The sequence below is a fragment of the Piliocolobus tephrosceles genome, chromosome 14, assembly GCF_002776525.5.
Source record: "Piliocolobus tephrosceles isolate RC106 chromosome 14, ASM277652v3, whole genome shotgun sequence".
Taxonomy (NCBI): Eukaryota; Metazoa; Chordata; class Mammalia; order Primates; family Cercopithecidae; genus Piliocolobus; species Piliocolobus tephrosceles.
Window position 1 is genome coordinate 38,288,734 of NC_045447.1, and position 13,127 is coordinate 38,301,860.

A 13,127-nucleotide genomic window follows, 5' to 3' on the forward strand; every position below is an offset into this window, starting at 1 on the left:
GTAAAGAGTATAGATAAGACCATTCCGGGTAGCTGACATAGTATATCTGAAGGCACTGAGACAGGTAAAAGCTGTGAAAATCCAAAACAATGAACAAGAGCCAGCTGGTGTGAGTGGATGGTGACCAAGGGCAGATAGTGACAACAGATGAGGCTGGAGGGATAGGCAGGGCCCGATCACAATGGGACTTGTAAGGCATGATAAGGACTTTTTAAATTTTAACTTTATCCATAGAGGAAATTGAAGCCAAAGAGCAGTTTTAAATAAAGAAGTGGCACAACACAATTTTCTTTTTTAAAAGACTACACTAACTAGACTGTGGAGAAAAGATGAATGAAGGCAAAAATAAATATTGCGTGGTGAGTATCTCATGTGTGCTGCCCTTTACCTTCCTTCTAGGTTAACACTTTCTCAAAATCCTTCAGGTTATTTCTCCTGTGACATTCCTAGCCATGAAGTTGAAATAAGATTTATCCTACCTTAACTCAAAGAATGAGCCTTAATTAGTTACTTCAATCAGCAAAGTTCATGCCTCTGACTACAGAGAAGAACACATCACCCAAATTGAGTAAATGGGATATGAGAGGGTGTTTTCTAAGAAAGATCACTGGGAAAGAAGCTTTGTCACCATTCTATAAAAACTGCTGAGAGAGATGTTCTCTCTTCCCTAAGATCATGAACAAAGAAGCATGAGGCTCTAAGACCTCCTGACCACCCTCTTGTTTGACAATGTGAGCCAGCTTCAGCAGCACGATAAAACAGTAGAAGGTTGAGAGGAGAAATAGAATAAACCAGAATTTCGTTGACATGTTGATGTGCTAAATCAAGTCTTGCCTGAATCCTACCCCAACTCTGGGCTTTTCAATTATATAAAGCAATGAAAGTTTTTTATTACTTAAGCTGTTTTCTGTTATTTGCTACCAAAAGATTCCTATAGAGACATCTCTTAGAAGGCTATATTCCAGGATAAACATACCATTAGCATGGGCTAGGATTGTAACAATAAACATGGATAAATGTGATAAATTTCATATTTATTTAAGAGCTATACTTAACAGAATTGGTGATGATGGGTTTTAAAGAGAAAGAGATGACAAGGATGATTGCCAGGTTCAGGGGATGATGAAGGAGGAGCTGGCTTCAGATTAATTTTGGGGAAGGGAGTTAGAGAAGACGATCGTAGTTTTAGACTCTGAGGACCCTCTGATATAGCCAAGTAGAAATAGTATAGGCAGTAGAAATGCAAGCACCTAAGGGGGAGTAATAAAATAGTACTACGTAACCAGCTACTTCTTTCTCACTTCGGATGTGAAAGAGAAAGTCCGTACAATCTCTTAAAGTTAGCCTGTTCTCAGCCTCTGAAATTACAGATGAGTGATAAGAAAAAGACAGGTCAATATAATCTTTGTTTAACAAAACAGGCAAAGAACAGTATTTCCCATCCTTTATAAAAATTATAGAAATGCTAAGGAAAGTGGGATTTGGGTGTGAACCATAACATCTTCAGGGGAAGGACAGGCCCTGGAAGGGGAAATCCCTGAGAACTGCAGTACATTGGTGATTCGAAAAACAGAGGAGTTTCAGCTAGTAACAATGGGAAGGGGTCTTTTTGATCCATTATTATACTACGGTTTCAGGATCATTGGGGTGTCGATATTCCGGCTGGAAACCTCTGTGGCCAGTGGCACCTTTGACTAAGTTATTGTCCTGCATCCAGGAAGAATGAGGTATACAGACAAGTGGAGGGTGAATAAGATGGATAGGAGCTTTACTGAGTATTAGAACAATTCAAAGGAGACTGGCAGTGGGTCTCCTCTCTGTAGACAGTCCGGCCCATCAAGTGTTCAGCTCTCCGCAGAGAGGAGGCCCTGGAGAGGCTAGGTCCTCTCTGCAGCTGGTCAGCCTGACGTCTGCCCAGCTCCTAGCAGAGGGGAGGCCCTGGAGTGCAAAGCTCCTCACTGCAGCTAGTAGTCCCGACGTCCCTGCAGGTCTCTGAAGCTCTCAGCAGAGAGGGTAGCTCCTCTCTACAGCTGGTCTTCCCATCCTCTCTGTCCTCTACCCTGCTCTGACTGAATCCAGGCCTTTTATGGACATCAGAGGGGAGGTAGTGCATGTCGATTGGTCCATGGGCAGCCATGGGAGGCCTGGAAAAGGCACCACAATTCCCCACTCCGGTGAGCAGGTCTGGCAGCCCACCCCCAGCCTTCTAGCCTTCCCTGGCCTGAAGGTGGGGCCTTACTGAGGACCCTCCCCCTTCCACTCAGGAACCTGTCAGCCTTCAGCAGCCATCCATGGTGCCCAGGCTGCTTTCATCAGGGGGCACCTGCAGGCCAGCACCCAGTCACCTTCACCTCCCCTTCAGTTTCCCCTCTCATGCTGGTTGGTGCCCAAATTCCAGAGGGAGCCAAGGCAGCAGGGGGCGGGCATGTAAGCACTGCCCTGAGCCATGTGTACACCCAGCCAAGCTGTGACAGCACCTGGGGTTGACCCCAACCCTGCTCCAAGATTGCGGCAGGTGCTGGGAGCAGAGAGAGGCCAGGCAGTAGGAGCAGCACTCCCATGGAGATGGTGGGGGGCCTTCCTACTTCACGGAGCAGACAGTAGCCCCACCCTCCTTGGTAGAGCTGCAACTGCCTAAGTTGTGGCAGCAGATCTGAGCCTCCCTGTGCTCTTGGGGGTGCCAGGAGCAGGCAGGATCTCTGCTCTCCTGGGTGCAGCTGCAGCCACCTGATCCCCAGCTGCAGACCCAGGCCTCCTGCTCTATCTAGCAGGCAGGAGCCGGGTACAAGCGGGAGCCCTGCCTCTTCTGAGTTGGAGTGGGAGCTCCCCAGGTACCACTGCAGATACCCAAACTGTGCTGTAGACCCAGCCTCCTGCTTCATGGAACACACAGGAGCCTCACCCTCCTGGGATGTGGAAAAACCAAAGATAAGAAAGCTAAAATATGAGCGATTAAGGAAGGCAAGCCAAAGAAAACAACTCTGACTAATATAAGAAAGGAGAATGATTTCAAAGGATTTCAATGACACACAGAATCAATAAAAGCCTAGAAAACCAGGTTTGGAAATAGACGGAAACCAACCAAGCTCCAGTAAGCAAAGAGGCAAGAACTTTAGTCCATCCTGTGGATAGAAGAGGCTCTAGAATTTGAAGAACTTCAAAGAACTGCCACTCATTGGTCCTGTCCCACTTGCTCAAGTTTCAAAGTTCTAGGAGAGAGCATTCAATTGTCCAAGCTTGAAATAATATTTCCAGGATCCTTGAATAAATTCCACTAAACTGTAACCTCCTTAAAAGTCAAGACCAAGTAATATATAATGTACGTGTAATATCCACAGTCCTACCATGCTTATGACAGTGGTTTTTTTAAGGCAGCTACTCAATAAATGCTTGTTGAATGAATGACTGAACAAAAATCAAAACCATGTGTACATTAAATAGGCTATATTTAGAACATTCTTTCACATGAATTAATGACATGAAATGAAAAATAATTCCTTCAACACTGTCTCAAATCATTCACAAATGCCCTTTTATTTGTTTTTATTTCTAAGAGATTCCTCAATTCCACGCCTTTCTCTTCATTCTCACTTCCACACTGTGAGTTCAGGCCTTTAGCCTCTCCCTGCTTAACAATAGCAGCAGATTTAATAAATACTTAGGTAGACCTCTACATAGCAATTCAAGTGATGCATTTAAATTTTTTAAATTACTTTATCTGTTTCTGCTCAAAACATTTCAATAACACCTATTGCCTACTTGAACACACACACTGGCATGACCATACAACATATGACATACACACACACACAACTTTTTAGCCTCCATTTGCAATTCTTGAAAATTCTTATTCTTCTATACCTTTGCTTGTGCTATACCTCCATGGTCCTTAGACTACTTTCCACCTGCAAAAATTTTATGTACCTTTCCAACTCAACTGACTTGAGCATTATGTTTTATTTGTCCACATTCCACTGGAATTCCGTGAGCTTTGTGAGACTCAGAACTGTGTCTAACTTACTTTTGGATTCTCCCTCATATCTATCACAGTTGCTGGCACATTGTGAGCCCTTTGTAGAAAATTTTAAATATATTAATTAATTAGCTGATGAAGGCACAAAGTTACTGTGACTTTTCAGAGTGCGAGTGAGCTATGATACTACTAAAATTTCTCATCATTAAAGATTTAATATACATGGGTAGATCTTCAAGAAGAAAAATTATATTTTACACAGAACTTTCTTCTCTCAATACTCTGGATTTACCTTTCATACATACACAAAACCAATTTTGACCCAATTGTATAAGTTAATTTGAGTGTTATTCTGATGGAAAATGACAAATAAAAACCAAAAGAGACTCTGAGTTTGATTTGTTTCTGATGAGATTAATTGCATACAGTTTATAACTGGAAGTGAAAGATATGGTCTTACAGTCACTCATGCATCCTTATTAGTCTCTCTGAGTAACAATTTTCTAAATGGAGACACTGGTGCTTGAACTCAATATAAATGAAAATGCAACCATAGATTTACTAACTTTAGACAAAATCTACCAATATATATTTAAAAAAAAAGCTGTATTGGAGATAGTTCTAGATTTGGAATGAAACTCCAGGAAGTTCTGCTTTGCCCATTATTAGTTGTGTGGTTTTGGCTGCAAAACAAACTTTCTGAGCTTCTGTGCCATCTTCTTTATCTACCAGATAATTACCACACCAGATTATCATGAGATTCAAATAAGTAGTAAATATTAATGCGTTTTTGTAAACCATAAAATGATCACAACATGTAAAGAAAGAACGAAAAATCTCCACTGACAACGTTAAATAGGAATTTAGACTCAAAAGTAGCAGGATGGTCATCTTTCAACGCAGGTTCACAGTTATCAGGTTTAACAAGTGGTATGACAAAGTTCTGGGAGCTTACATGAGTGTTCATTTCCCTTTTGAGCCACTGTCTACCAGTAGCTCCCCATGTTCCATTTCTTTTACAAAGGCACAGGAAGACAGGGGCAGTCATTGCTAGGTATCTTTTTCTTTTAAGTGGTACAGCAGAGTAGTTAGGAGCATGAACTCTGGAATCAGATGGCCAGGGTTGGGTTCCTGCTGTAACCATGCAAACTTTGGCAAGTTTCTTCATCTCACCAAGCCTCCATTTTCTATTATTAAAATTTATTATATTACAGTTTTGGAGGTCACAAATCCAAAATCGGTCTCGCTGGGCTAAAGTCAAGATGTAGTTGGAGTTAGATCCTTCTAAAGACTCCAAAGGTGAATTTGTTCCTTGCCTTTTTCAGCTTCTAGAGGCTGCTTCCACTCTTTGGCTCATGGCCCCCCTCCCTTCATCTTTGAAGCCAGTAGCAGAACACATTTCTAACTCTCTTCTATCTTTGCATATCTGTGACCACAGCAGGGAAAGGCCCTATGCTTGGAAGGACCCATGTGCTTACATTGAGCTCACCCAGGTAATCTAGGATGATCTCTCCATCTCAAGGTCCTCCATCTGATCATCTCTGCAAAGTCCCTTTTGTCATATAAAATCACATATTCTTAACAAGTTACAGGGATTAAGATGTGCACATCATTAGGGGCCATTATTCAGCCTACCACCCCCTCTTTCATAGGATTAATATAAAGATGAGACAATTATGAGCACAATGTTGTACAGCTGACCTCTAGAACGTATTCATCTTGTATAACTGTAACTTTACAGCCAATGAATATCAATTCTCCATTTCCATTTCCCCCTTTGCTCAACCCCTGGATACCACTATTCTACTCTCTGCTTCCATGAGTTGACAATTTTAGATACCTCATGTAAGTGGAATCACCTAACATTTGTCATTTATGACTGGTTTATTTCACTTAGTGTAATGTCCTCATCAAATTGTACACTTTAAATGTGTACAGTTTTGTGTATATCAATTATACTTCAATAAAGCTGGTACTTTTTTAAAAGATAAACTTAAAGTATTTAGAACAGTGCTTGCCACATTAAAAAAACACATAAATATTAGTGAATATTATAATTATAATAATCACACAATTCTGTTTTGTCTAAGCCAGTTAGCTAATAGAGATGTGGAAGGAGCAGAAGCAGGAGGCAAATGTAATTCCAAAATAAGTTGCTACAATCAGTGCTGAATTTGCTCTTAGAAAAAGCAGGTGAGGTCAACTGCCATGCCCACTCCAGCAATGAGTCGCACAGGAAGCTAGTCATTTTCCAGGCACTGATTCCTCATTACCCAGACCTGTAAAAGTTGATGTTACACAATATCAACTTTTAAGAGCCTAATTTGTGCCCAATGGCTCACTTCATGTTTTTTTATATTGTGACTATTTAACTTGATAACAAATGTTCTTCCTCAGGATTAAGCAGAAAGGAAATACACATTTTGGAGCACCAATTACATAATGGTACTCTGCCGAATATTCACAAATGGCATTTCATAAAATCTTCACAATACTCCTGGGAAGTTAGTATTCTTGTTCTTAGCTTCCAGATGAGAGAATTGAAGTTTGGAAAGGTTAAATAATTTGCCACCATCACACAGAGTAGCAATTGGTCAGGCCAGGTTCCTAGCATAGGGCTATCTGGGTCTGTCTGACCCCAGTGCCCATTGTCTTTTCATTACACACGTCTCATAAAACTCAGAATGTGTATGTAGAGATACATCTTCCTGAATTCCGCCAGAAAGAAGAGAGCTGTGAGTTTGGGGAAGTCAAAACATCTGGGAGTCATCTTAGCACCTCCCAAACAAGTGATGGGAGTAGATGGCTTCTGATATCCCTATAGGGCAGGGCTTCTCAATCTCAACACTAAGACATTGGGGCCAGAAAACTCTATGTTCTGAGCCTTGTAGGTTGTTGATCAGCATCCTTGGCCTTTCACGAGATGCCAGTAGGAGCACCTCTGCCCCATTTGTTACAACTAAAAATGTCTCCAGACATTACCAAATGTTCACTGGGGAACAGTACCCCTCAGTTGAGAAACACTGCTCCAGGCCCAACATTCTGCAATTCTGAGACCTTCAAAACAAGAAAGGAGGACAACTTCTCAATATAAACAGCCTAGGTCAACATTGGTCTGAGACCAATTAAGAGCCAAACCTACAGTGAAAATGAGAAGCTTTGGTTCTGCTCTCCTGGTCTCTCTGTGGGGCAGTGGGCTAATGGGCTCAAAGCTAAGTCACGAATATCAAATAGTGATGGATCAACACAACAAAACCATGTTGTATTTATTTTTCTATTCAAATTAATGTTGGTTACACAGACAAATTAGCCAAATTTGAGGGCCACTACTTGTGGTTCCAGGATTCTCTATTTTGTGTAATGTTATTTTGTAAGTATGGTTATCCTATTTATAAATGCTCAAAGAAAAAAATATTACCTGTAATCTTAACAACACATATATATAATCACATTTATATAATCAATATTTACACATAGGTAACATATATATGGGTAATATGTGTGTACATATGTATATATAATTTATAGTTAATAACACATATGTAAAATCACATTCAGCTTCAGAGGTTGTCTTTTTAGTCTATCTAAGCAGTGGTAGTTGTGGTTAACAGCTCAGACTTTGCAGTCAAGTTTTTCCCAATTGAATCACTGTTTTGCCTAATGACCCTGAGCAAGGGTTTTTGTGCCTGTTTCCTCATCTGTAAAATAGGTGCAATAATAGTACCTCACAAGTTTTGCAAAGAATTACATTATTTAATACATGTAAAGCAACTTGGGTAGTGCCCGACGCACAGTATTCACTCAATGTACATTAACTATTACTATTATTTCTATATCAAATACACTGTTTAAGAATACATATGTGTTTTTAACAAAAAATATTATTAATTACTTGGCAGCCCAGTTGTTTTACTGAGTAATGTATCATAAACACCTCCATGCCTCTAAATCTTTTTCTACAACATGATACCTAATGGGATGGATGTACCTCATTTAGCATACACAGTTTATTTGAGGACATTGAAGAAAGTTGCAGATTTGAGATACTGAGAAATATTACAATTGGGCATACTTGAACATCTCTCTCATTATTTCCTTAGGATACAGTCCTAGAAGAAAAATTGTCAGGATAAAAGGTATATTTATTTTGAAGTATTTTGATACAATTTAGGTCCCAGGATTCTGTCACCTGGAGTTCTTTGTGATATTTTATTCTTGGCTTATTATGAAAGAGGCCATAGGTGACTGCCTTTGAGAAAAGTATTAAGTTGGTGCAAAAGTATCTGCAGTTTTTCAATGAGATCACTTGGACATGGGAAGGGGAACATCACACACTGGGGCCTATTACGGGGAGGGGGGAGGGGGGAGGGATTGCATTGGGAGTTATAACTGATGTAAATGACGAGTTGATGGGTGCTGACGAGTTGATGGGTGCTGACGAGTTGATGGGTGCAGCACACCAACATGGCACATGTATACATATGTAACAAACCTGCACGTTGTGCACATGTACCCTAGAACTTAAAGTATAATAAATAAAAAAAAAATCTGCAGTTTTTGCCATTCAAATGTAACATCCTATGCAGGGACCTGGATGAAGCTGGAAGCCATTATCCTCAGCAAACTAACGCAGGAACAGAAAACCAAACACCACATGTTCTCACTTACACGTGGGAGCTGAACAATGAGAACCCATGGACACAGGGAGGGGAGCAACACTCACTGGGGCCTGTCAGGGGAGGGCAGGGGGGCAGGGAGAGCATTAGGGAAAAGAGTTAATGCATGCAGGGCTTAATACCTAGGTAATGGGTTGATAGGTGCAGCAAATCACCATGACACATGTTTACCTATGTTTAAAAAACCTGCACATGCTGCACATGTACCCCAGAACTTAAAAAATAATAATTTAAAAAAAGAAAAGAAGAAAAGAAAAAAAAGTAATGGCAGAACCGCAATTACTTTTGCATCAACCTGATAACATAATCAAATCAGGGTGCTGTGTTCCTCAGCTACTCTCAACAGAAATGTGATGCTCAATTGCAAGTTGTGGATGATGTGAACATCCCATGAAGGTGATTTGGTGATGGATGTGGGCTGGCTATCAGGCCAGGTCCTCTCCAACCCCATGCTGTTTGAGGTACCAGTGTTCTTCCGATATAACTAACTCTAAAAACAAAAAGCATCATCTGGCCCTGAGTGTCAGGAATCTTAGCTTCAAACTGTGATAAAATCAGGGAACTCAGAACAACTGCATTGATACGCATTTCTCAGGCTATCTCTCTTCATTTATTCCATTCATGGAGAATTCCTCTTGGCAAGGTGTTACATCCCTTGTGTCAGGAAAGACTTGTATAATTCAGAAAAGTGTTCCTAAAATAGTGAAAGGGCTGAAATGGCTCAGAGGCATAAAAATGTCCTGAAAGGACTCCATCGAGAGGAACCTTGCCAGAGAGAGCTAATCACATGGAACTGCAGGTAAGGCAACAACAATGACATGAGATCCAACCCATTAGTCCAACACTTTATACCTGCCTGTAATTAAAGGGACACCAATAAATAAGTGCTTTAATATTTAGAGAAGATATAAAATAATGAATTCATGGACTCTCAATATTATAGGGATCTGCAAGGTCATCTATTCTAGCCAATGGTCAGTTGCTGCTTGAATTCTATTTACAATTGTCCTGACAAGTGATCTCCAGCCTCTGCTTGGATATTTCCAGTAGTAGCACAGAACTTGCCACTTCCTGCAGGTGATTCTCTCCTTAGAATACCTAATTTTTGTTGCTGTTTTTTATTTGTTTTGATGCAGGGTCTTGTTCTGATGCCCAGGCAGGAATGCATTGGCAAGATCACGGCTCACTACAGCCTTGACCTCCCAAGCTTAAGCAACCTTCCCACCTCAGCCTCCTGAGTAGCTAGGACTGCAGGTGCATACCACCACACCTGTCTCATTTTTGTAGTTTTTGTAGAATGAGGTTTCTACAACCCCCATAGAAATGTGAGGTTTTGCCATGTTGCTCAAGCTGGTCTTGAACTCCTGGATTCAAGTGATCTGCCTGCCTCAGCCTCACAAAGTTTTGGGATTACAGGCATGTACCATTATGCCTGGTCTTAGAATACGTTTTGTAACTAGAAATTTTATCCTTATTAAGATCCTGAAATCCACCAACCGAAACAAACAAATAAACAAACGTTTTCAAGGCATTGTTGAGTGATACAGGGTGTTGAAAAAAAGTAATCTTAATAGCTGACTCCCTCTTAAGTAGGGAACTAACTTTGTTTAGAAAAATACTTCATAACCCATTTTGATTGACAAAGATGAGGTCCTAAGGGCTTCGAGTAAAGTAAAACCAAACTCTTCTGCCCTAGAAATTAATGGAAATTTGGCAGTGGGATGAGCAGTCTAAGGTCAGAGATGGAATTTGTAGTCGGCAGAAGAGGGCTGAACAAGACATTGGGTCCTGCAGGAAAAAGGTGGCCAGTTAGAAATTCCCTGTGCCACAGGTCCTTTAAGAACAATATTACATTTTAAATTTATTTTATTTCTACAAAATGGAAAATAGATTGGTATAACACTTTAACAAGCAATTTGGTTAAAAATACCCAATTTGAAATTAGCCAAGAATAATCCTAATTCTTGACATCTATCCTGAAAAACTGAATCAAAATGTGTACATGCAAAAATCTGGGAGCAATCTAAATAATAAACCAATGATTGCTAAGTGAATTATGGTACAGCCCCTTAGTGGAATATTTTACAACTATTAAATATGATGTTAACGATAATTTAACATGGGAAATGTATGACAAAATGTTTTTGAAAACATAAGAAAAATTATTATCCGGTGTTACCTAATAAGTAAACAAAATGACAAATTCTATGCATAGAAAACATTTTCAATGGAAGTAAAGCCTTCTTTAGCAAACGTAAAAGAACATAAATTATAACAAACTGTCTCTCAGACCACAGTGCAATCAAATTAGAACTCAGCATTAAGAAACTCACTCAAAACCACTCAACTACATGGAAACAGAACAACCTGCTCCTGAATGACTACTGGGTACATAACAAAATGAAGGCAGAAACAAAGATGTTCTTTGAAACCAATGAGAATAAAGACACAATATACCAGAATCTCTGGGACACATTTAAAGCAGTGTGTACAGGGAAATTTATAGCACTAAATGCCCACAAGAGAAAGCAGGAAAGATCTAAAATTGACACCCTAACATCACAATTAAAAGAACTAGAGAAGCAACAGCAAACACATTCAAAAGCCAGCAGAAGGCAAGAAATAACTAAGATCAGAGCAGAACTGAAGGAGATAGAGACACAAAAACCCCTTCAAAAAAATCAGTGAATCCAGGAGCTGATGTTTTGAAAAGATCAACAAAATAGATAGACTGCTAGCAAGACTAATAAAGAAGAAAAGAGAGAAGAAGCAAATAGACGCAATAAAAAACAATAAAGGGGTTATTACCACCAATCCCACAGAAATACAAACTACCATCAGAGAATACTATAAATACCTCTATGCAAATAAACTAGAAAATCTAGAAGAAATTGATACATTCCTGAACACACACACCCTCCAAAGACTAAACCAGGAAGAAGTTCAATCCCTGAATAGACCAATAACAGGCTCTGAAATTGAGGCAATAATTAATAGCCTACCAACCAGAAAAAGTCCAGGACCAGACAGATTCATAGCTGAATTCTACCAGAGGTACAAGGAGGAGCTGGTACCATTCCTTCTGAAACTATTCCAATCGACAAAAAAAGAGGGAATCCTCCCTGATTCATTTTATGAGGCCAGCATCATCCTGATACCAAGCCTGGCAGAGACACAACAAAGAAAAGAATTTTAGACCAATATCCCTGATGAACATCGATGCAAAAATCCTCAAGAAAATACTGGCAAACCGAATCCAGCAGCACATCAAAAAGCTTATCCACCATCATCAAGTGGGCTTCATCCTGGGGATGCAAGGCTGGTTTAACATACTCAAATCAATAAAAGTAATCCATCGTATAAACAGAACCAAAGACAAAAACCACATGATTATCTCAATAGATGCAGAAAAGGCCTTTGACAAAATTCAACAGCCCTTCATGCTAAAAACTCTCAATAAATTAGGTATTGATGGGACGTGTCTCAAAATAATAAGAGCTATTTATGACAAACCCACAGCCAATATCATACTGAATGGGCAAAAACTGGAAGCATTCCCTCTGAAAACTGGCACAAGACAGGGATGCCCTCTCTCACCACTCCTATCCAACATAGTGTTGGAAGTTCTGGCTAGGGCAATCAGGCAGGAGAAAGAAATAAAGGGTATTCAATTAGGAAAAAAGGAAGTCAAATTGTCTCTGTCTGCAGATGACATGATTGTATATTTAGAAAACCACATCATCTCAGCCCAAAATCTCCTTAAGCTGATAAGCAACTTCAGCAAAATCTCAGGATATAAAATCAATGTGCAAAAATCACAAGCATTCCTATACACCAATAATAGACAAACAGAAAGCCAAATCATGAGTGAACTCCCATTCACAATTGCTCCAAAGGGAATAAAATACGTAGAAATACAACTTACAAGGGATGTGAAGGGCCTCTTTAAGGAGAACTACAAACCACTGCTCAACGAAATAAAAGAGGACACAAACAAATGGAAGAACATTCCATGCTCATGGATAGTAAAAATCAATATTGTGAAAATGGCCATACTGCCCAAGGTAATTTATGGATTCAATGCCATCCCCATCAAGCTACCAATGATTTTCTTCACAGAATTGGAAAAAAACTACTTTAAAGTTCATCTGGAACCAAAAAAGAGCCCGCATTGCCAAGAGAATCCTAAACAAAAAGAACAAAGCTGGAGGCATCACACTACCTGACTTCAAACTATACTACAAGGCTACAGTAACCAAAACTGCATGATACTGGTACTAAAACAAAGATATATACCAATAGAACAGAACAGAGCCCTCAGAAGTAATACCACACATTTACAGCCATCTGATCTTTGACAAACCTGACAAAAACAAGAAATGGGGAAAGGATTCCCTATTTAATAAATGGTGCTGGGAAAACTGGCTAGCCACATGTAGAAAGCTGAAACTAGATCCCTGCCTTACACCTTATACAAA